The following is a 25,645-nucleotide window of genomic DNA, read 5'->3' as shown; positions in this document are numbered from 1 at the left end:
TGCTTTGTCCGGTAACGACTCATGCAACGTGTTGTCCCCAGCGGCTACCGATTCTGATGACGGCATTCGTTGAGACTTCACCATTACGATTAGGTGGCGGTGAAGTACGAGATGAAAGCGGCACCACACAGGTACAACCTTCTGTGAACATTGCTGATCTGAACACCGATGATGGCAATGCATCGCATATATGCACTATTTCTGATTTTTCAGCGTTGGCCCAACTTTCACCTACTGTTGTAGACAAATTTTTTGCTGGCCTAGCTGAGGTAATGTTCTCTCCTAACAACGAGAATAATATTTGAAATAGCGAGCACACAGCGTTCCCCGAACTCTGAATTCTGCCTTCAGTTTTTATAAACAACACTGCTGAAACATTTGGAACTATTTTTTTCCCATGAAAGCGAAATTATTTTTTCCCAATTTCCAAAATATTTACTTTTTTTTGGCACATGGTACTCTGCTTAAAGTAGAACTATTCTTACAGAACAGAACTTCTATTCTTAGAGACTCTAGAGACAATATCTTGAATCAGCCTCTAGCACATGTACAATCTTGTATAAATATGTGATGAAATGGTCTCGACCTCTTTCTTCTGTACTAAGAGCCATTTCATGAATGTAATTTTTGTGATTCATTCAGTCAAACATTCTAATTGAACAAAATTTTATCTGAATGATACCACTGCTTGAAAGTGTACAGTATAATACTCATTTTCGTGCATCTATACCATTTCAAATGCATTTGATGTATTTTGGGGTGGGCTGGAAATCACATGCATACTTATATGTTTATATATTGCTTAGTATTTAGTAATGATGGACATTATACATGGAGTGGGTGTTGTGAACGTATCTAGGACCCTAATTAAATATTCCCGATTTATGCCCTTATGTGGTTATAACAAATCATATCCTTATAAAGACATAAGAATCATATCCATATTTAGTCATAGCCAATGCAGTCCAAATAGGGCAAGGCTACTTCCTTAGACTCCTAGAAAGTACAACGCGTTCTTTAAACAAACCAAACCTCCAGCAGCCCGGGAATTCCCCCAGCTTTTGTTTTGATTTGTCCTAGAACTCCTGCGAGTCCTGAGAGAACTGCCAGTTCTTAGTGACAGTTCTTAGTGACGTCTTATGTCTAACCTTACGTCAAACTCAGCACCTTCCAGGTATAAATATACCAGCATTTGCCTTAAGCAACACACAGTGGTTTGGAGCATAGCGGCTATCTACTTACCCAAAGCCCAGCTGATGCGAGTGCCGAAGGAAGTCGTTCCTCCCATTTGATGCACTGAGAAAGACGCTGTCTTTTCTCCTGCCAAGTAAATCTAGCTCCAGTGTTTCCAGTCACCCTTGCGGGTTACTGGGAGATCGAGTCTTGAGAGCGAGATACAAGACCTCCTTCATTCTAAAACCAAGGTACGGAGCTGATTAGATCCTTAGAGAATTCTTGATTCAGATTCTTGGCAAAACTAACTTAACTTAAACTGCAGCTCACTTACTCCTTCCCACGTACTAGGCTTAGGTTAGGTACACCGGGGTAGGCGTATTTTAGAAGCACCAGTTGAGTACGTTTAGTCAACTTTCATCATTGTATGTAATTGTATATATTTTATCCGTTTTAAGCATCATATGGCTCAGAAACCATATAAATGCTTTTACAGTATTATTTCATAATACTCCTTTTACTGTACACACTTTACTTTATGATAAGTATTGCAATTGTGACAATTCACTTCTCTTGCATGAGAAAGAAGACTGGTCAATAAATAACACCTTTTATTGAAAACACCCGTCTCTCTATTATGGCCGGGATGCCCATCACCCCCTCCCAACACAATCCCCAAGGATGGGAAGACGGACACCGATCTGAACTTTTGGAAGGCGGGAGGGAGTTACCCTCCCGGCCATATTTATTAAAATATGAAACAAAATTAAAACATTAAAATAACAGTTTCATATCATGTACAATTTTTCATTTATACATTTCACTGCAGTCACGTTTATTGGCTAACCTTAACAAATCTCTAATACAAAGGTTCTCCTAGCCGAGTCTAAACATCCTGCAAATGCATACTTTCTAAAATAAAAATTGTACATCCTAACATTACGGGCCAACGGCAAGGTCGTAACCGGTGTCAGATCCCTACTACCAGAACTCCCCCCTCACGGTGTGAGGGGCGGTCGCACAGAGGACTGTACCTCTGTGCCAACTTCCAATTTCCCTTGTCTTAGCGGGGGCCCCTTATTTAACTCGACGCCATCTTAGTGGTCGTTCGAGGACTCGTGTGAGGTGTCTAGAAGGTAGCGTGGACCCCCCTCCCACCCCACACTGTTCACCACATCCGCCGTCGCGGATATCCTAGCCCCGGGAAATTCCTAGGAGGGGCATCGAGCCGCCTCCTCCCCTGGGAGGGGCCTATGACCGCCTTCCCTTCGGCGACCCCATACTTAGTGGGTGCCGCCTCCCCATGTGAGGGGCCAATGGCCGCCTGCCCCCGGGCGCTCCCATCCATAATGGGTGGCGCCCCCTCTAGGGATCTTGAAAATTACTGCTCACCGATCATGACCTTACCGCCCGACCAAAATAAATACGACGTTTTTGACCTAATGAAGAGAGCGATAAACGGTTAACTGGACATTGTCCTATTCCTCCACTTATCAACACATGCCACACATCTAATTCGACTGTGAAACTTTGCTCAACTGGATAAGAGAATTGTTATGAAGAAAATAACTTTATTGCAGTTCAACATTGACACCTTTATTACATACTAAAATAAAACCTGGAAAAAAGATACTGTCAACGCAAATCAACTTTATTGCATTTACTAACGTTGCTCTAAGGGGTTGGTGGGTGGGTCAAAATTGCTCCTTGTTCCGTCTAGAGCTCACGTGCAACGAGGGGTGCAGCTTCCAAGCACAGGAACAAGAGGATGCTTCTCTGGATTGTTGCTCCTTTTATTCCTCTTCTGGAGGGTGTGTACCCTCCTCTGGTACGCCTACGGGGCGTGACCAACGGTGTAGGTGTCTAGGACAACCCCTTCTTGGGCGGGAAAAGGCGCGCCCCGGCTACGCCGCTTCGGGCATACCAGCCGAGACACGCCCCCCGCCCAAAATTGTTTCCCGGGCGGATCCGGGCACCCTGCCATACGTTCGGGGGGACTGAGTGGTCGCCCCTTTCCATATGGCCGGGATGCCCATCACCCCCTCCCAACACAATCCCCAAGGATGGGAAGACGGACACCGATCTGAACTTTTGTAGTGTAGTTCCTAGTTTCCCACTAGGCCCTGCGCATTGGAATAACATAAACAGTAGTATCGACGTGGAACTGCTTATATTCCAGGCCTCCACTGACTATGCTAAACTTAATTGGGTTGTGTTACCAACTAGCTCAGCGGTCACTGGAAACTTTCTTCTCTGCATAGGAAGTGATCAGCTTCCTTGGCACAGACAAGAAGGGATTCAGTTTTCCAACAACCGTGCAACATGACAACTTTGCTCCTCAGATCAAGAGTCGATCTCTAGGGTCGTGTGAAACAATAGACATGTATTTCACTCAGTCAGTCTAGTGCAGTTTACTTTCACGAGATGTAGAGAATAGAGAGACGGGCGTTTGTCAATAAAGGGTTAACATTTATTGAACAGTCTTTCTTCTCGTACAAGAGAAATGTATTGCCACAATTGCAATAATTGTTATTATAAAAAGTACGTACAGTAAGATAAGTATTGCGAAATAGAACTGTAAAAGCATTGATATGGTTTCTTAGCCATACAATGGTTTAAAAGTAATAAAACATATATACAGTCATATATACATTAGGCTAACATACTCAACTGGTGCTTCTAACTAAGCCTACCCCAGTGTGCCTGACCTAAGCCTAACACGTGTAAAGGGGAGTAAGTAAGTAGCTTAAGTTAAGTTGGTTTTGCCAAGGTTTGTTTCAAGAATTCTCGTCTAAGGGTTTAGTCAACACCATACCTCTGAATAGAATGATGGAGGATTGGTATCTCCTTCAGGGGTCTCTCTCGATATCCCAGTCACCCGCGAGGGTAAACCGGAAGCGCCGGGACTGGATTTCTCTGCACGAGAAAGGCAGCGGCTTCTCTTCAGCGCGTCGAGGAAGGAGGGGGGACAGCGTCCGCGGGCAGCTGGAATCTGCTGGATGTCTTCGCAGAGGGACGGCTGTTCAGCTCCTTAAGCGTACTGCACCATAGGTCGCGCTTTGGCGGCGATAATGGTATCAGCAGCTTCACCACCACAGGATAGCAGGCTGCAGCGACAGAGTGCTAGATTTACCAACACAGGGTCATGCAGGCAGCTGGCATCAGCAACAGGCAACGAACATTGCTTAAGGCAACGTTGGTAATATTTATACCTGACAGGTGCCGGGTTTGACGCAAGTTTGCTGGACATAAGACGTCAATTAAAGATGTCACTAGGAAGTGATAGTTATCAGTTGCTCATTAGAGTTCCATTACTAATCAAAACACAGCAAGCGGGGATTTCCAGGTTTGCTAAGTTTTTATCTTGTTGAAGAACTCGGAGTGTTATCTAGGAATATCAGATAGTGACTGCTGCTCTGTCATTGCACTAATTGGTCGCAAAGGAAGTAGCAGAGAGTCATGCTGGAATGTGGCTCTGTTCGTGTGAGGCCAGAGATGACTTTTCAGAAAATCGCACTCGAACGGTTATGCCAATATAGGGAATAAATGGGTTTATAGCCGAATAGGGGCATAAGGTCACAGTATCGATCAGGAACCTAGATTAACACGCAACACCCACTCCACGGGTTAATGTCCATCAAAATTACTAAAACTAAAGCAATTAGATGCATGTGTAACATTGCCCACCTCAAAATACATAAATGCATTCGAAATAGGCGTACTTGTAATACATGGAATTTAGGTACTGTACGTTTTTTAAAGCATAGTAATCATTCAAAAATTATTGCATATGAAATCAATGAACGATTATGCATAAAGAATTACACATGAAGTATCTCTGACAGAAGAAATGCGAGATAAATCATCACATAGAAATGCACTGTAATAACATGTGTGCTAGAGGCTGGTGTAATGTTGTTATGTCTCTAGATGTGTTTAGAAATAGAAGTGTGAAGCTTCTGTTCTCTAAGAATAGTTTTTACGTTAAGCAAAGAATTGTTCGTGCCAAAAAAGGTCAATATTAGAAAAATTGTCCAATTCAAAGAATTATTGCTTGAACGGGGAAAAATAGATTTCCAAAGCTTATTGCAGTTTTTGTTGATCAAAACTGAAGGCCGAATTCAGAGTTCATGGGAACACTGTGTGTCGGAAAAGCTTCTAAAAGTTATTGTTTCTCTGTGGGTGAGAACATCGTATCAGACAGGCTCTCAAAGAATTGGTCTACAAATCCAGGTGATAGTTCAACCAAATTAGATAGCGCTGTAACTTGGCAGGTGTGAGAATGATTGCTGTCATCGAAGGCAGGACCAGCAATGCTCACAGAACGCTGTATCTGGATGATGTTGCTTTTGTCACTCGCTCCACTGTTACCACTTGGCTGTAGTACAGGAGTCTCCACAAATGCCGTCATCAGGATTGGTAGCCGCTGGGGACAACACAATGCGTGAGCCGTTATTGGACTGAGCAAAGTATCGACGTCCATTGGTACTGCTGATGGAAGGGAAAGACAGATGTCCAACACGCATTCATCGCCGCAAAGCATACACCGTAGCACAGGTAAAATGCAATTTTGCCATATCGGTCTGAATGAAAGGAACCAGGTCATGTTTAGATCTCTCAGCCTGGCCAATCCAAGGACGTTAGTTATCCTGTCCCGGTAGCGCATTGCTAGAATTGTCTCTTCCATTCCCATGGGAGCTATGTCTGAGCCGAGGCTTGCCATAACGAAGCAGGAGGGTCAAAAATAGAATCCCTGCGATGAGTCCCAAAAATAATGGTATGCCGCCAAAAATGGAGTGCACAAATTTAGGAAAGATTCCCAAAATTGCCTGGAAGGGTGTTAGCAGTCCCGTAAAGACTGTCTTAAATATGCCTGGGATGCTTGTTGCACTAGATATGTTAAGGAGTTGGCTGAACATTTCTACGAAATGCACGGGGCAATTTGTTGATAAAAGGTCATGAACTTCAGTAGCCGTCCTTGCGACTAGAAGATCATACGTCTCTTTAGATGACGTTATAGGCACTGTTGTCTGTAAAAGTACAGATTTCACTTTGCTTAATGTATCAATTCGTATAGAATAGAGATTCAGACGAGGCCAGAGGGGAGTCACTATGTCTGGAGGCCCGCTCGGGAACAATGCTTGCATACAACATTTGACCATGGACGTTACTTCTATTAGATAACTTTTCCCTGGCGTCAGGCCACAACATCTGTGATCCGTTCTAAGAATGCAACTCCCGTTCGAAAGTTGCATAAAGAAGGGCTCTATCTGAGTTGCAGGTGTGACTAGCTGGTGGCATGAAAGGTTGTTTGAATTTCCATCACATGCTCCGTGTAAATTAATACCCTGACACAAAAGTATACCACTTAGTGAATGTTTACAGTTCTCACCACTAAGAAATACATTTTTGTCGCTGTCACTATAGCAAGAATGAGTGTATGGTAATTTCCATTCGGATTTTACATATCCTTTACCCAATAGTTCATATTGGCCAGCAGGTATGTATTCAAGGCACTTTTTAAATCGGAAAGTTGTTATCGGAATTGTGATAATTCCGTGTATTATCCATTCAATGACAGGACTCTCTGACATTGCCAATGGTAATCTCTCGAGTTTTTCGATGCTCAGGATTGTATAGTCTGCTCCTTTCTGTGCCAAACTGATCTGTTTATCAGTAAGGTTAAAACTGGAAAATAATGACGTCGTGTTGATTAAACGCCAAGGCACATAGCCTGAACGAAGATTTTGCAGCGTCCAGCCTAATTCTATAATAGAGCGTAATTGAGACTGGCCATGTTGTAACATTAGCAAATCTCTGTCTATCACATCAAAGGCAGCGGATACAATATTGTCCAACGAATATATTCTGGAAGACAGAGTCGTTAACCCATTGTCTACCACAGAAAGTGATTTCTCCAAATTAATACGATCAATTTCTCGTATTTTCTCAGCAGTTTCAATTTGCTTTACTTTCCAAGCCTCGTTGTAAGCAGCATAGATGCTGGTCGCTATGAAACGCTTTTGACGCTGTTTGCGTGGTCCAAGAATGAAATCGCGCAAATCAGCAACATCTTTTAATGAAGACACGTGTTGCTTAATTTCAGCCAGTGTGGATGTAGCTAGCCATTCTAGGCAGAGTTTCCCTACACTGTATGTTGTTATAATCCCTGGATGCTGTCTCTGGGAGTATCTTGAGTCTAATCTGGTCATTTTTAAACCCTGTGTTTTATTCAGGAATCTATCTTGACAGCTATTTGTGTCGGTAGGCCAGATTAACCACTTTTTCCAATCAGGATGTGTTCTGTTGAAATGTAAAATTTGTGACACGCCTAACTCAATATCTGTGGTTGTATTTTCCGCTATTGGCTTTGGTATAGACGGTGTTTTAAGGTCTTTGTTCTTAGCTAGGCCAAGACAAGATGTTTGGTGTATTGTGTCATTTAAAAACAACATTTGTTCTGGTATCATGCAGGTTCTAAATAGTGCTTCTATGCCTTGCACCTGCCAATCTTTTGTACCCCAAATTGTTTTCGTTTCAATATTATTTTTCCAATAATCAAAACCAAATGTCATCATTTTGTCATAAATGCTTCTGAATATATCAATTTAGAATTTGTCAGCATTGTTTTCATTTCTGTTTTATCTAACAGTTTGTAATAAAACGTTTCTGCATTACTGGTGTTAAACCCTGAGAAGTATTTGAATTTCTCAAAAAATGCTTTAGAACTGCTTTTAGGTGGTGTAGAACAATGTTCCCATTGATTATACATAAAAACATTTCTAGGCTGTGCAGATTTATGCAAGTAATGATCCCCATAGTGGGTGTAACAGAATAATTGCTCATAACTAGATGAACCTTGTAAATAATCATGATCTGTGAATCTAGCTGACATTACTAAATCAGACATCATGTCATTAATACTGTTAAAGTCCCAATCATCAGAGAATGTACTAGGTGTCACAAAGTCACTTAAGGAAACCTTTAGTTGATGAGGATACTTCAGGATTTCGACCGGACCATAGATCTCATAGTCTGTTTTCTCCCATACTACCCCACCAGGTATTGGAATTGCTGTGACATTTACTGTTGACAGTTCTCTTTTCTTCACGTGGGATGATCTGTGTGGTTTCAGGACTAGGTTGATGTTCTGACTTGCTGTGTCCATTCAATTGTAATGAACTTCCCTAAAATTAAAACTAAAATTAGGCATAGTAGGAGTATGAATACCCCTGAAATAATCCAATGCTCAATCAACGGTGAATCCAGATATAATTCTTTGATTTGTTGAAGGAGTCCTGTAGTATTTTCTTTAGAATACATTTTTGTTTCTGGCATCACTTCGGGGTCGTTTAAATCTTCAGAGAAGTTGTCGAAGTTGATGAAATAACCAGAGGCAGTTCTGTCAATTGATGGGATTGTTCTTTCAATCTGTCTCTCGGGAGCACTTTCTGATGCCACATCATTGTAGACTGGTGTTGTTTCTTGACGAACTGTTTCAATCTGTGTTTCAAGAGGCACGAGTTCCATGGCATTATTGCATAGTCCTTCATTGTGCACTGCAGGCTGATCGAATGTGATTAGTCTTTCAGTTTGAACCTCTTGGATTGTTGCAAGTTTGGGTATTCTGTTGTTTCTTGGGAGTCCACTGGGCCTACTGTTGATTATAGGCCACATGCTTGTGGTTTTACCAGATCGATAGACACGACTCTGTTCTCCTTTTTACCAGCAAGGGGCGGTAGTACTACTGATCTTGTTCCGGTGACTGCCAAGACAGGTACTGCTTTTCTGTAAGAAGGCCCAAATTCCTTCTTAACCGCGATCTTTTCTCTGACTAGATCCCCAATCTTTGGAATCCAGACAGGCCTTGCTGGGGCTGTTGCGGGTGGTGCCTCGTCAGTGGTACTTGGCTGTTGCTTTAACTTTATGTTGCTTAATGATTTTCTTGTTTCATTCAGTTCCTGTAAAACAGCCAAACGATCCTTTACATCAAAGTGCGTTGTTTCTTCTTGTACCACTGACATCTGACTATCGAGGTCCTGAATGCGCATTCTAATTCCGAACAATAGTTCGTATAGGCTGAAACCTTTTAGAGAATTTCTTGGCATGTTGTTAAGACTAGTCTGGACACTTATTAAATGTTTGACCCACCCAGCGCCGGAACCTAATACCTTCGCTGTTATAGATTGCTTTATGTCCCGGTTTTTTCTTTCTACCACACTATTCCCTTCGGGATGCGACGGACAAGAATACCGCAACCCAATTCCCATGCTAGCCATGGCCTCCTTATAAGCTCGAGAGCTGAAAGCAGGACCCTGATCAGAATGGAACGTGGTAATTGCGTATGTGCCGATAAAGACTCGCAAATCTTTTATAACCGTTCTAGCGTCAGCCGAGCGCTGGAGGCCTCATTTTTTAAGTGCTTTTCGTCTTAACTAATTAATAGGACGCAGGTTGGGGTGCAGGCAGCGTTACGCTCTTTCTGACTGGTAGCCGGTAGCAAGGTTCGCTACTGCGATCCCTATTGCAGTTTTCACAGTTGTTTGCATATATTTGGTGTTCTACACTCATTCCCGGCCACCAGTATACTGATTGTAATTCAGTCAGTGATTCCCTGATCTTTTGGTGTCTCAGACCCAATCCCATGTGTGCGTCTGCTATTAAAAATATTCTCCTGTTCGTGTTTGGAATTACTCTGTCCCCCACTCCAGGGATTCGAGCAAAAGGAACGGAGTTTGCATCGATTATGTATGCATAATTGAGTGGATAGTTCACGGGTAGTGCCGCACAGTCGCCTTTTACGGTCGTTTTTACTGCAAGCATGGTTTCCCCGTCTATGTATTTATCTGTACGCTTTTTTGTGGCTACGGAAGCCGGTTTAGTTGCTTCCGCGGTGGCTGTATTAGCCAATGAATTCCCTGCAACGTGAACGCCATCACGTTGAAGACTCTGTGCGTGAATCACGTGAGTCTTTTGTAGTTCTTTGTGTAAAAGAGCTACTTGTTCCCAAAGCATTTTATGCTTTATTGTTGCACCTGTGTCATCTTTGTAGTCGTTTTCGATCCAACTCTGCAGTTTATTGTTGTAAGAATTGACGCAAAAATGAGAATCGCACACTATAAGTGTGGGGAATTCGCGTTCTGCATTTTCGAGCGCCATCTTTAAACATCTGATTTCAGTTCTCTGAACCGAACAGTTTCTTACAGATTCAGTTTTTGTTACTTTCGGTCTGAATTTACCGCACAGCCAACGACCTTTAATGATCGCACATGCTGCATTGTAGGATTTGCTCTCTACGTTGAAATGCTGTACAGAGCTATCTGTATAGATTATACAGGCATATTGTGGGAGAGGTAGAATCTCGATTGGCAGAGGATATTCTTCTTCATACTCTAAATCATTCAGTTCTTCGTATTGCGGGGCGAAATAGTATTTTACGTCTTCCGCTCCTAGAGAATCTTTACACTGTATCCATTTCGGATCCAGTGACACTGTAGGCAGGTTTACTGGGCTGAATAGCGCCTCGAAGGCGGATTCCGCTGTGAGGATATTAATCCTTTTGCCTTGTGCTAGTTCTCTTTCATTTGCTAATGCGATTTGCATTAGCGGGAGGGAGTTACCCTCCCGGCCGTATTTATTAAAATATGAAACAAAATTAAAACATTAAAATAACAGTTTCATATCATGTACAATTTTTCATTTATACATTTCACTGCAGTCACGTTTATTGGCTAACCTTAACAAATCTCTAATACAAAGGTTCTCCTAGCCAAGTCTAAACATCCTGCAAATGCATACTTTCTAAAATAAATATTGTACATCCTAACATTACGGGCCAACGGCAAGGTCGTAACCGGTGTCAGATCCCTACTACCAGAACTCCCCCCTCATGGTGTGACGGGCGGTCGCACAGAGGACTGTACCTCTGTGCCAACTTCCAATTTCCCTTGTCTTAGCGGGGGCCCCTTATTTAACTCGACGCCATCTTAGTGGTCGTCCGAGGACTCGTGTGAGGTGTCTAGAAGGTAGCGTGGACCCCCCTCCCACCCCACACTGTTCACCACATCCGCCGTCGCGGATATCCTGGCCCCGGGAAATTCCTAGGAGGGGCATCGAGCCGCCTCCTCCCCTGGGAGGGGCCTATGACCGCCTTCCCTTCGGCCACCCTATACTTAGTGGGTGCCGCCTCCCCATGTTAGGGGCCAATGGCCGCCTCCCCCTGGGCGCTCCCATCCATAATGGGTGGCGCCCCCTCTAGGGATCTTGAAAATTACTGCTCACCGATCATGACCTTACCGCCACAGGCCGGATAGTTGACCGGCTATCCGGACCCCCCACAAACTCCTCCTAAAGGTCATGGATTTACAAACCCCTTAACCAAGCTAGGAAGTCTCCTATGAGTAAGACATTCCCCTCCCGGGACAAATGAACCCCATCTTCGAGATACATATTATCACCCCGGATACAACCATGCGGAATACAGTGCAACTGTCCTGAACGAAACAATCTAGCCAGTTTGTTATTAACCTTCTTCACTGAATGATTCAAAGCTGACACAGAGAGGGCCCCCCGCCACACCTTCCTTGGAATCATGTGTGACCATGCTATCGTGCACCCCGGTATCCTCTTTGCCAGCCAGCTAACAGTGGATAGAACCCGCTCGAGGAGTACTCTACGACCGAGCGCCACCAAGTCATTGCCCCCCCAGATGCACTATGAGTATAGACGGCGGTGACCTTGTCCGCCCTAACAATTCCTCAATAAAATACTGAAAGTGGTCAATACAGAGCCCGCCTCTTCCATGGAAGGTCACCCTGTACCCGTATTCCCCAGCTGCGTGAATCATGTCACCTGCTTTGAATACGTCCGCGGCTCGCCTCACGTATGAGTGGCCAACGACCCACACCACTCTTTCCTCAGACGGTGATCTTTGACCGCTGGTTCCCAGGTGTTGGGTCAACTGCACAGTCCGCCCCGCCTCGCAAGCTCGCGAAACTGTAAACCAAACAAAAGACAAGAAGCGTGAGTGCATGACATTAGCTTCACAACATGTGCAACCGCACATACCTGTTATAACAGTTCGAGGACCATCGTCCCAATAGTTTTACTGTTTCCACACTCTGACCCCTGGCTGTAGCTTCTGTAGCAGCCCCTATCCTGAAGGAATGGGTCCCAAAATCGCTCGGGTCCAAGCCCGCTGCCGCGATTGCCAGTGTTAACACCCGCTGAAACTGAAACTTCGTCAGTGGGGTGGCGTCAGTGTGTCTCAGCAAGCTTCCCCCCCATGCTGCCACCCTTTACGCCAGGTATTCCTCAACACACTGTACCGGGCACATGGGAGTCCCTCGCATGCGCTGGACCACAATACTATCCCCCATCGCACTCTGGTCAGTCTTAGACCTAGCTATTGTGATTACCATTGAATCACCCTTGATCTGAACGTGTTCCCGACATAGACCTCCCCCCACATCCTTCTTATTTCTTGCCACCAGCTCGCTCACCCGCATAGCCCCATGGAATGCTAATGCGAAAGCGGCCCGGAACAGCACTGCTTCGGACTGGGAGGAACAGGTCGCGGGGAGCACTGACATCAACAGGGACAGTCTTTCTAAGCCAATCGGGCGCCTCTCGTCTACTTTATGACCCTCGAGGCGTTGCCACCCTCGTAATGCCTTCTTAACCAGAAAGGACGATGTAGGGTCCCTAATGCCGTAAGCCTGCGCCATGAATGCAATGGCCGCCCGGTGCCTATTGGCCGTTGCTCCAGATCGGCCAGCCTTGTGAATTGCTACCAAAAATTTCAGCACATACTCCTCCTCTCCCCACTTATCCCATCCTGCCGGACCCAAAATTGCACAATAGGAACGAAACGCTCCTTCGTATGCCTTCCATGTCCTGGGGGCTAAGCTGGCTCCCACGAGGTCCTGTAATCCGGGGCACCGAGTGACCAGAGAGTTTTGGGAAATGGTGCCGCCACTAGATCCGCAGAAGGTAGATAACCCCTGAAGGCCTGCATGTGGGAACGAGAGAGTGCATCAGCAGCCTGGTTCAATACACCCGGCACATGCCTTGCCCTAAACTGAACGTTCAGTCTCATGCACAGTAGGACAATTTCTTTCAGCAATCTCAAAATCAACTTGCAGCGTGCTGCCTGGCTATTTATGCATTCAACAACGGTCATGTTATCAGACCAAAATACCACTGAGCGATCACGGAAATTGTCCGGCCATGTTTTCAGGGCCACAAAAATGGGGAACAGCTCAAGAAACCCAATGTTACCTGTTAACCCATTGGTGTGCCACCACGTTGGCCATGTTTGCGCCGACCATCGATTACCAAAGATGGCGCCAAATCCCATGCTCCCTGCTGAGTCGGTCCACAAACCCAGCTCTTCCGAGGATGCTGGCGGTTTGCTCCATACCACTCGACCGTTGAAATCCGCCAGAAATGCCAGCCATATGCGCATATCCTGGCGAACCTCTGCCGACAGTCTCGTACGGTGGTGTCCTTCTTTGAGACCGACCATGGCTTATGCAATAGAGCGGGAAAAGGGGCGGGCCATTGGTATCACTCTGAGGGCAAAGTTAAGTTGGCCCACTGCTTGCTGCAACTGATGGAGAGTTGCCTTTTCTCTGCTAATGCACCACTCTAGCGATGCCCTAAATTTCATTACCTTGTCCCTGGGCAAACGGAAGCATCCCTCCACTGAATCGAGCTCAATTCCAAGAAACTTGAGTGAAGTAGATGGCCCCACTGTTTTCCCCGGTGCCAATGGCACGCCGAATCGTTTCATGAGATTGCAAAATTCAAAGAAAGCCTGTGCACATTCCGTGTCCCCGGCTGGCCCCAAGAACAAGAAATCATCTAGATAATGCATAACCTGCGTATAGCCCGTGGCTCTGGTGAATGCCCATTGCAGAAAACAGCTGAATTTCTCAAAATAAGCACAAGAGATGCAACAACCCATTGGCATACATCTGTCCATGTAATAGCGTCCTTGGAACACCAAACCCAACAGACGCTGATCCTGAGGATGTACCGGGAGCAACCGGAACGCTGACTCGATATCTGATTTAGCCATCAACGCTCCGGGCCCCAGGCGATTCAACATGGCGACGGCCTCATCAAAGGATGCATACCGCACCGAACAGACTCCTGGATCGATGGCATCGTTTACCCAAAGACCCCTAGGAGCCGACAAGTTATGAATTAACCTAAATTCACCAGGGTCCTTCTTGGGGACCACTCCCAGCGGTGAACAAATGAAATTAGGAACCGGCGGGTGCCTATATGGGCCGGCGACCCGGCCCCGGGCAACTTCCTTCGCAATCTTACCTTCCACCACCCTTGGGTGCTGCTGAACGGACAGTTTGCTTCTGCACAGTGAGTACCCCCGAAAATCCCCCGCCGGGATGTGGAAACCATTCGAAAAACCGTCCAGTAACACCCCAGCGGAGACATGATCAGGGTATTCGTTTAGCCAGGGAATCATTGCCATGATATCTACGGGGGTAGGTAGTGGTACCCCTTGGCGGACATCAGACCTGTTTGGTACCTCCTCTACCCCCGGTATCCCCATTCTTGGCTCTGCACGAACTTTCCGGGTGTGAAGAATGTCCGCAACCTGCACACTCATGCCTGAACTTACATGTCCTTTGTGGCCTGGTGCACTTGCCTCTGTTAAAATTCCAGCAAACTCCTTTTCTGCCCCCACTCCCACTACTCCTGGGTTGGTGATCACCTGCGGGGTTTGCTCGAAAGGGCGACACCGATTGATGGCGGGAAGGCGCCGATCCATAATCACCAAGCGAGGACGACTTCATCGTTCCCGGCATCATCTGCTTCTGCCAAGAGACGGAGTCGAGACAGTCCCACGTCAGAGACGAATCGTGCTCCTTGGCCTTACGAAATTTACTATCATAACCCCTCCATTGATCGCCCTCATATGTTTCGTAGAAATCCAGTATACGTGTCTGATAACAGGCTAATTCAGTCATAATCTCAGGCTTACGTTCACCCATAATAGCAGTAAACATCCCAAAGGCCTTGGCCCAATTAGAGATCGTCTCATCCACCCTGAAGCCCGCCATTTTGGCGCGCCACACACTCGGATGCAACAAATCTTTCTGAGCCTTAACGTACTCAATCTCGTGATGATCCGTCAGGAGCGAAAACATATTTACATATTTATCAGCCCAAATCATCTCTTTCGTGGCCAGAGGAATATGCTGAACTACTTTCTCCCTCCTTGAGGGCAAAGACCCCCCGTTCGCCATTGGCAAAGGCTGCTTACCAGACTCCACAGCTGGTCCTGCTGATTTTCCACCGCCAGCCGCTGGCTCTCCCGTGGGAATCTGTGAGGGGACAAAAGGAACATTCGCCATCGCAGCATCTCGCGATTGCCGCAACTGCTTCATTAATAACCTAGCCTCTCTGGCCGTGTCTCCAGGCGCTGCTGCCCCCTCGGTATTTTTTCCGAGCCACGCGGCCAACTGGGCGGCCAACTCAGGAGGCATTTCCTCGTCGCTGGTGGGCGTAACTACAACCGGGATCGGCTGACCTGCCTCTGGGATCGGTACAGGTACCGGGGCTTCGACTGGACTAACTGGGCTTACCGGGGGTGACTCGGGAACTGGAGACTCCCCCCCTGCCGCCCTATTCCTGGCCCTTTTACCTCTCCCTGCAGGAACTACTCCCGGCAATGCTGGTCCGATAACCTTCTTCGGCCTGCCCGTATTATCCATTGCCGCCATTTTCTTCTTCATGGTCGTCATGTCCTTCACCAACATGCGGAGCATCTGCTCCATCCCGGCCTTCTTTCCGACCTTCTTGCCAGGCATCGTTGTCAGAGCCTTGACCCTTGCAGCTCCGCTGCTCGACGAGGTCCTGGCTTCAGAGGTCCACAGATACCGGAAGAGAAGGATCCTGGAAGAGAAACACAAAAATCAAAATTGCTCCTTGTTCCGTCTAGAGCTCACGTGCAACGAGGGGTGCAGCTTCCAAGCACAGGAACAAGAGGATGCTTCTCTGGATTGTTGCTCCTTTTATTTCTCTTCGGGAGGGCGTGTACCCTCCTCTGGTACGCCTACGGGGCGTGACCAACGGTGTAGGTGTCTAGGACAACCCCTTCTTGGGCGGGAAAAGGCGCGCCCCGGCTACGCCGCTTCGGGCATACCAGCCGAGACACGCCCCCCGCCCAAAATGGTTTCCCGGGGGGATCCGGGCACCCTGCCATACGTTCGGGGGGACCGAGTGGTCGCCCCTTTCCATTCTCTGCACTCTGGTGAAACTAAGTATGCACGATTGACTGAGTGAAATAGCTATCTATTGTTTTCACACGACTCTGGAGACATACTTCTTATTCTGGAGGGAGCAAAGTTGTCATGTTTATGCGGTTGTCAGAAACTAATCCCTTCTTGTCTAATCAGGGAAGTTAACTCCTCCCTGTTCATTCGAGAAAGCTTCTAGTGACCTCTGAGCTAGCTGGATTACCTAATTAAGTCTAACATATTCAGTAGAGACCTAGTCGACCTCAGACCAACGTCTAAACTGCCGTTTATGTTATTCCAATGCGCAGAGCCTATTGGGAATATAGGAACTACACTACATGAGATTACGATGCACGGTTTCCAGCATGTTTTCCATGCCAACTTGTGCGATATGGAAACCATGTCAGAAAGTGTGTTTGGGGGCCCACAGCAGGGCCCCCTTGGGTGAGTGGCCTCCGATTGGGGGCTGACAGGTGCCCCTCTGGTAATCTCTGCACCCCCTGGCAGGTGCCTGCCATGGGGTGCAGGGATTAACCACACCTCCCATTTCTCCATGGGAGCATATATTACGACTAGTTTATGGACTTAACGCATGCTCCCATAGTGAAATGGAGGAATGCGCTCGAACAGTGTTCAGTCGAATCCTAATTAGGCGGGCGGGACCACCGCCCGGGTGTCAGTCGGTCCCAGGACCGAGTTGGTGCCACCCAACACTGAAATCGCCCCCCCTAGTGTCTTTATATCATACCTTGCCTAAAACCTAGGGGCCTTATTTATGAAGGCCTTGCGCCACCGGTGCGTGTCTTTTTCCCATTTTAAAAGTCACGTAAAAGTGGCGCAAGTCCTTCATAAATAAGGCCCTAGGTTTTTGTCATCAGATCCTCCTCATCCTGTTTCACATTAAATAAAGGTACTAGGCAAGGTTGACCTTTATCACCTTAATTGTTTATTCTAAAACTGAATCATTTCATTCCGAAATTTGACATAATAATACTATATGTGGAATTCAAATGGTCATACTCTGGTCAAAATGTCTGTTTATGCAGATTAGTTCACATTTTATATTTCTAGCCCAAAAAAACATTGCAGGCTTTCTTTTCTGAGATTCCCCATTTTCTGTAGTGTCTGGCTATACATTAAATGCTAATATATAAGAAGTATTACTATTTAACAAATATTTTTTTCAATCTTTTTTTGACCCTTTTGGTCTACCTTGCGATAGTACCAAATTGAAATATTTCAGCATGTGGTTTTCCAAATCATTAAAAGATACTACCAAATGTAATTTTGTTTATGTCTCGCAATGTCGCACATCTCTAATATAACAACATATTTCATATTTTTTATCATGGTGCAGCTGTTTCGATTCAATCAATATAATTTTGACACTATACCAGTAAGCAATGATTTCCTTGAATGTTCCTAAAACTTAAATTAAGAAAATTGATGTAATTCTTTCAAAATCTTTAAGGAGTAGCTAAACTACAAAATGCGAAATTAGAGAGAGGAGTCAATTTTCCCCCATTTCAATCATATCATAAGGCATTTAGGGCTGTATTTGCAGTTTGGCAGATGGGAAACGCTGTCACAAAGTGACAGACCATGTCCTTCATATTCTAAATGCATGATAACATATGTCACTTGTGATATGCTGGACTCGCTATCCATCACATTTTGATGGAGTGTTCAATCTGCCAAACTCTATATAAAACCCTTTGTCTTTACCTTCACCTCTTGCGGACCACCCCCAGGAAGGCTGTGTGCTGAGTTTTAGGAATTTTGTGGATCCATGTAGATTCTGGAAGTTTATGCCTGGGAACTGCAAGGAAAATGTACAATTTTAGGTAAAGTTAGAGGTTTGCAGGGAATTGCAGGTAAGAAAACATCATAGCATGCACACAAGGCACACCTCCCTGGAGTCCACCAGGTGTCTAGCTTTCAGAAATGTCTAAGTTTGGTAGGCTTCCCTGCATGGTCACCGACCAACCCTAAATACCACTGCTAACCCTATTGCTGATTTCTCCATCTTGCGTTTTGTGGTCTTTTGTGTTGTGAGCGCTAGGCCCACCCACACAGCATTTTCAATGGGATGAGATGGAGAATGCTGGGTGGTAGGAATTTTGGTATCCCTATGCATTCAGCATGTTTACATCACAGAAATGCGAGGAAATTTGTGATTTTAAGCAAAGTATGAGAATTGCAGGTCACAGTGGATAAGAAAATGTCTAGGGATCCATGTGAGGGACACCACCACCTCGGTGTAGTTTTCAGAAATCTCTGGGTTTGGTTGGTGGCAGCAAGCCCAAGCTCAAAACGTAATTCAGCATAGAAAGGGGGATGATATTGGAATGTAGCTACTCTCTGCTAGTCCATATGGAAAAACAATGCCCAAAAGAACCACATTTTCCTCTCCCCATAAAAATGTGCATACATTTGTCCTAATGGAGGAGAAAGACTAAATCTTGTGGGGATGCGAGTGGGGTTTGATGACATAATGAGCTGGATTTCACCCCATATTTTATAAAGAAATGTTCCTGGTATTTAGCAAGCTTTCTGTTCCCCCCACTGCAAATTGAGGCAAACTCCTACTCTGCCCACTGGGGCCAGAAAAGACTGCATATATGTTGGGGTGAGGGCTCAGCCCAAAACCCGGGGCCGACTTCTGGCACCACTTTTTATAATAAAACCAAATCTCCCTGATATGTAGTGGGCTTCATGCTCTGAGGTGGAGGGCAGATTGGAGGTGAAATGTTTGTAGCTGGAGGAGGGGTGCACTAGTCCATTGCAGTGGGGCTTGTTACTTAAAATAGTAAACCCTAGTGTCTAGTGGCCTTTTTGACCAGAGGGAAGGGCGGAGCACTAAGTAATTGCTAGTAGGTCATTTCCCCACTCAAATAAAGTAATCCCTGGCCTCTTTTGTGGGCTTTCTTGCCACCCTCGGTGACAGATTTACGGTAATCCCTCCTATCTCCATATCCGCCCCTGATGGGCAGGAAGACGTTTTTCACTGGGGGTGGGGGAGCACTAGCCTTTTGGCCGGTGGGCCATTCTCCCCTCATAAAAGAAATTCCCTGGCTCTAGTGGGCTGTCTGCCTCCTCTGTGGGAGATTGGAGTTAAAACCTTTCCAACTGCCCCTAGCAGCAAAAATACTTTTTTGACCCATGGGGGACCCCTAGCCTATTGCCTGTGATGATGCTCCAGCCTACAAAAAAAGTAATCTCTGGCCTCCAGTGACCATTGTGTGCCCTCCGGGGAGGGTAGATTTCAGATAAATACCTCCTATAGGCCTCTATAGAGGCGGAAAGACTTTTGTGGCTGGGCATAGGGGGAGCACTAGTCCATTGATAGCAGCGATCCCCTAGGGAGAGATACCATTGGAAAGGTGATTCAACAATATTTTTTCCATTTGTAGCCTTTTGTCTTTATCATTTTGCACTATAGAACACACTCCTGGTGTAATGCTGGGATTTGCTAATATTTGGCCCTCTTGGTAAGTTGAGGGTACACTTTGAAATGATGGAGCTTGATCCTGGCATAATAAAGGGCATTTTACCCTTATGGCATTATGGTGGTCACTAAGGACATAATGCTGGCCCAGGTATAATAGAAGTCAATCTTGGAAAAATGTGGATATTCTTTAATATTATACGACCCACTACTAGCATTTTACTGGGCTTGGTATTATGGTGATTATTTTTCACATTTTCTGGCATATATTCTGACAATTATGTTCTGGTACCCTTGTCACCCCTGCTTCCTCATGTCTGTTATGGTTCTGTGTCTAGTACCACAATGTTTGATTCTTGTGATTCAATAAAGTTCTTTTTGGAAAACTCTCTTTCACTTCTTGGAAATATACCTGACCATATCAAACACTTCAAATAAATAACCTTGATTGCTTACACAGGTAATTGCTACTTTGTTAAAATCTGTTTGACCAATCACGGTTGATGTTTTTTTAATTTTTAATATATGCAAGAGTGAGTGGAGATGTAGAGTTTTTCTGTTTGTATCTTTTAGGTAACTCGTGTACTCTGAAGTCCTTATGTAATGTAAAAGGTCCTTTTGTAAATCGGTCTGACACCTTCGGGTAAAGTTAGCATTAAATAAATAAAAATAAAAAATAAGCGTCAATTTACCGAGTGGTAGTGTACACACAGTGGAGACTGTAGCTTACTACCCAGACCTCATTGCGTTTTAGTAATGTTTCAAAATCGGGCCATCCTTAATTTGGCTGCAGCAAAGAAGGGATCTTTTAAAACAAATGCAAATATTTCTTCATAGATCAATCATAGAATAAAGACTATATTTTCTTGGGTATATATTCTCTGTGTTTTTTTTATCAATGCCTAACTGAAAAAATCAACCTGAGGTTTAATTTAAAAAATATGAAAGCTGATGAAGCAAAACAGACACAATTCTATGGTAAACACTATAAAACTAATGGGGTGATTTTGATAGCGGTCAGTCAGACCGTCGGCTGCTATCGAGGCAGTCGGCAGTCTCACTGACAAATTAGGATGTGACCGCCTGACTGGCAGGTGCAAAGAGCTCCTATTCACAGCGTCTTGTACTGAGGCCCAGGATAAGGGCAGCAACACAAGCCACAGTGAAAAGGAGTACTTCCTGCACAGCCATGGGGAATGGAAGTGAGTGGGGCACTACATTTGTCCCCAGGGACAATTTGCAGGTGCCCTTGAGAGATGATGGCCCTGCTCGTGGCCCCCGATATACCTTTCTGACAGCCTGTACATGGTGATGTTCCTGCCTATAACAGACTGTTAGAAAGGGATATCCAAGTCCTGACGGCGGTGCCTGATTCAGCACCGCCACCATTCTGGGCTGCGATTCTGACCGCCGCTCCATCGGGATCTAAGATTTTGTCAGAAGCTGTGGTCTGGACTCCACCCTGTGTGGGTCTGACCGTCCGCATTAAAATGCAACATTCGGACTGAAGGGCTGTCCGCAGTCGGGCCACCACCATCCACCATCATAATCAGCCCCTTTAAGTCTGATTGAGAAACATAATTTACAGAGGGAGAAATGCCCATTGTTTTACAAGTCATGTGGAATTTGAGGCGGTATGTACCAGACTATACATCATGGATAATTATGAGTTTGAACTCAGAATAGTGGACATTTCCCAGAGCTGGTTATCACTACTCTCTCATGTACCATACCTGCAGGGTCCTGTGAAAACCTCATCCTATGCATCCGCACTTGACTGCTTTGCCTTTCTTTGCCTTGCAGCTCATGCCCTGCAGACCATCCCTGACAGGGCTCACTTCTCCATCCCAACCCATGCCAAATCTATTACATTTCAGCCCCAGCCCATTACGGTAGCGTTGGTTAGCGTTTTCTTCCCTTATTAATTCAGCTGTTGACTCTCCATCAGTCCGTTGACCAAGTGTTTTATCTATGATTGCAAAATGCCTGTCCAGATATTGATATAACAGATTCAAATAATCAATTTCTTGTTATCTGTTCCCCATAAAATATCTACTGGGCTTCCTCTGAACAAATCAGCTTCAGCATATTTTGAATCCAGTTGCAGGATCCACACAGATATGCTTACAAGTTCATTGAGCTATGCAGCTGTTTGGGAAAACTGCATCACCTGCAGGTGCAAAGCGTGAACAGGCAACAGTTTTCAGAGCACCTTTGGGATCTTAGTATCTCATCCAAATCCATAGTGTTCCTTTGTAAAATCAAATGTAATACTGGAGCAGGAAACTAAAAGCAATTTAAACTGAACATTTCTCCTTTCCTCTTTTTTTATTTTTAACTGCACTTTTCTTTCATTTACCAGCAGAGCCGCAAAAATGCACGTATATTATTTTACCCAGTGTAATTAAGTTTGAATCTTTTTTGTAAAAGCGCACTTTGCCACTTTTATGTCATTACTAACCTTGTTGTCTGTGTTTTATAAGCAACATTATACAGCCGGCATTGCCTGCTGATGCTATTACCTTGTAGGGTTTTTACAAATCACATTTTATTGCGCCATGAAGCCAAGAATATTCCTGCGTTTATACAATATTCTGGTTTGTAATGCTTAACAAGTTGAGTCTTTATTGCAAGGGTACTAAACAACAGAATGTTTTACTGTAATAGCAAAGTCAAGAGAACATGACTTCTAATAGCCAATACTGGTCTATTTGTTTGCTATAGTACTTGGTTCTTGTTCATGGTTTCAGGAATCCGATTGTAATCCTTACTTTTAAGTTAATTTAGGCAGATATACTCTGGTTAGACTAGAGAGAACACACTGTACCATTCATATGAATGACTTGGGAGATGGTGGGTACTCCGAGTCCTCTTTCACCAAACCTGTCTGTTGTTAATACAACCACCAAAGGTTGCATTCGTTATCCAGATTCAGAAATTAGGAATTTTACAACAGCCTACAACAGCCTAGTACCAGATGTGTGTACCTGTCATACAACATAGCGTGGTACCTAACGTTTCTGCGCAGCATTGCAAAGCGGCGGCCGTGCAGGTAAGTGATGTGGGGCGGTGGGATGGGGTGGGAGGGGAAAATTAAATAAATAAAGAAACTCTATTCCGTTCTGTCGACTTTCCCCTCCGCCTCACCGCACCACACTTACCTGCACCGGCCACCACTGGAATTCTCCGAGAGGAGAAAGCATCATATATACAGAGATATACCTCCCCCATTACTTTCTCCAGTGCACAAGCAGGCTGCCGAACACCATGGGTGATTGCAAGGGAATGCACATGTACCACTCATGTCATGACCCTCTGGCGGGCAATAAATCAAAGGAGAACTTTGCACTGCTTTGTGTTACTTTTCGGCATCTTTCTTGTACAAAACCTGTTTTTCCCTGGAAAGTAATCCAACAAAATATGTTTGGGGCAGGTTTGTTTCACTTTTGTGATGCAAACCGAGTGTAAAAGGTTTGTAAATCAGATCAGGCCCGGAGTAAGAATTTGCTGGCACAGAGATGGCAATACAAGTGTTTCCAAGGAAGGATGACCATTCAGAATATCAATACTAAAAATATTGTCTGACATAAGTATTGTCTTCTGTAAATAACTTTTGGGACATTGGCAACTCAGTTATTATTTTTTTAAACTATGGGTACACACAAACAACCCATAGTTTAAAAAAGAAACAAACTGAAGTGCCATTAGGGTGGGAAGACCACCCTGTAACTTGCTCTGAACCCGTAGCGACTGGCATTCAAAATCGGGCTGGAAACCTATCCAAGTCACCCAAGTTATCCATGTACATGATAAAGGCTGGCAGTGTTTCCTTAAGAGGCTGGCCTGATTGCACCAGCCAGTTCCCATCATGGTCCATTCCCTACTGATTATGAGGTCTCAATTGCATTATTAGTGCTTGTGGGAGGGTTCAGCCACCTGTATTTAGTGGCGGCATGTATGGAACAGAGGTTTGGGGTAGTTGGGCCCGGGGGGTTAAAAAATATATATATTAAAAAAGCACTTACCTCTTTACAACTACTGTCTCACTTCACTTCCTGACTCTGAGTCCAGGAAGCAGGAATCACACAGGCTCACCTAAGCCAATCATGACTCTGCTGTCACCAGCATGACGCAAAACCAAAGGGGATGATGGACAGAGTGTTGAACAATGCAAGCACTCACCCCCAGTCAACTGATATGGGTTTAATCCATCATCATTCTTTAGCTCACTCCACCACCCCAGTTCAGACATGGCCATATGCAAATCAATCTGACCAAGTGTCTCATTGGAACAGTCCAGCCCGAACTGTCAAGCCATGTCTTCCCTGTTCCGGAAACAAGCACCCTGGGATGAGTTTCTGGCTAATCAGCCATCATCAGCCAGGCTAGCTTGAATCCAGTGGCAAAGTGAGAAAGGGACCCATCTGGGCATACCCTGCCAACTTAGGGTGAACAAAGCAAAACCAAAGGGTGAGCTAAAGAATGATGATGGATTAAACCCAGATCAGTTGACTGGGGGTGAGTGCTTGGATTTTGGGATATCAGATATCTATATTTTTTAAACTTAAATATCTCTCAAACTCCTCAACAGATTTACACCAAACCACCAAAAGCATGCTTTCCTGACCAACATCTCACTGTCTGGTGATGTAATATGTGGCATCATCAGCATTGGATTGCGGATGCGCGAAATATATAGTTAGTGCAACTAACTATATGTCGAATTTCATTGGTTTTATATCAATAAAATGTCCAGCTAACTATATAGGAGGAATTTCAATGGTTTTTTATATGTTAATTCCTAACTATATAAGGCCTAAAACCTATGGTTTTTTTAGTGAATTTCATTGGTTTTTTAAAGGCTAATTCCTAACTATATATAGTGTATAACCTATGGTTTTTTCAGTGAATATATATATATATATATAAAATTCAAAACAGGTTGCCCATGGTGAGGAGGCCTCCCAGAGTATAACATCTTTCTACGAGGGCTTCAGCAAACTCAGCAAACAGCGATCCGATGGGAAATGCGGATCAACGCGTTTCAGGACACCGCCCTTGGTCACGAGCCTCCAGGAAGATAAAGACAGTGGCAGCTTTGAGTTTAAACACCTGCTTTAATTTGATAAGCTCCGCCCTCCTGGGCGTGCCTTAGAGCCTCACTCCGCTTCATTAACCAAGTGACTTCTGGTCTTAGCAGTTCAACTGACAATGTATTGCCCCAGTGGGTAGTGCCAAAGTCCAAAATCCTTTCTTTTAAAAAACCCCAGTGGGTTCAAAGGAAAGCGCAAGGTGAGTTTGTTGGATTCCGCACCCCCTTGTAGTGATAATATCTGCTCCAATCAGCACCCTGAGTTTCAAGGTGCCAGGATCCGCTGCTGCGCGGGCCTCCTCGCGACCAAGCCTGGCTGCTACACAAAATTCAAAACAGGTTGCCCATGGTGAGGAGTCCTCCCAGAGTATAACATCTTTCTACGAGGGCTTCAGCAAACTCAGCAAACAGGGATCCCTCTGGAAATGCGAGTGGCAGCTTTGAGTTTAAACACCTGCTTTAATTTGATTTTGAATTTTGTATAGCGGCCAGGCTCGGTCGCGAGGAGGCCCGCCGCAGCAGCAGGTCCTGGCACCTTGAAACTCAGGGTGCTGATTAGAGCAGATGTTATCGCTACAAAGGTTGCGGAATCCAACAAACTCTCCTTGCGCTTTCCTTTGGACCCACTGGGGTTTTTTAATAGAAAGGATTTTGGACTTTGGC

Source organism: Lissotriton vulgaris, chromosome 11 (assembly GCF_964263255.1).
Source record: "Lissotriton vulgaris chromosome 11, aLisVul1.2, whole genome shotgun sequence".
NCBI classification, from domain to species: domain Eukaryota; kingdom Metazoa; phylum Chordata; class Amphibia; order Caudata; family Salamandridae; genus Lissotriton; species Lissotriton vulgaris.
This window is presented reverse-complemented; position numbering follows the sequence as displayed.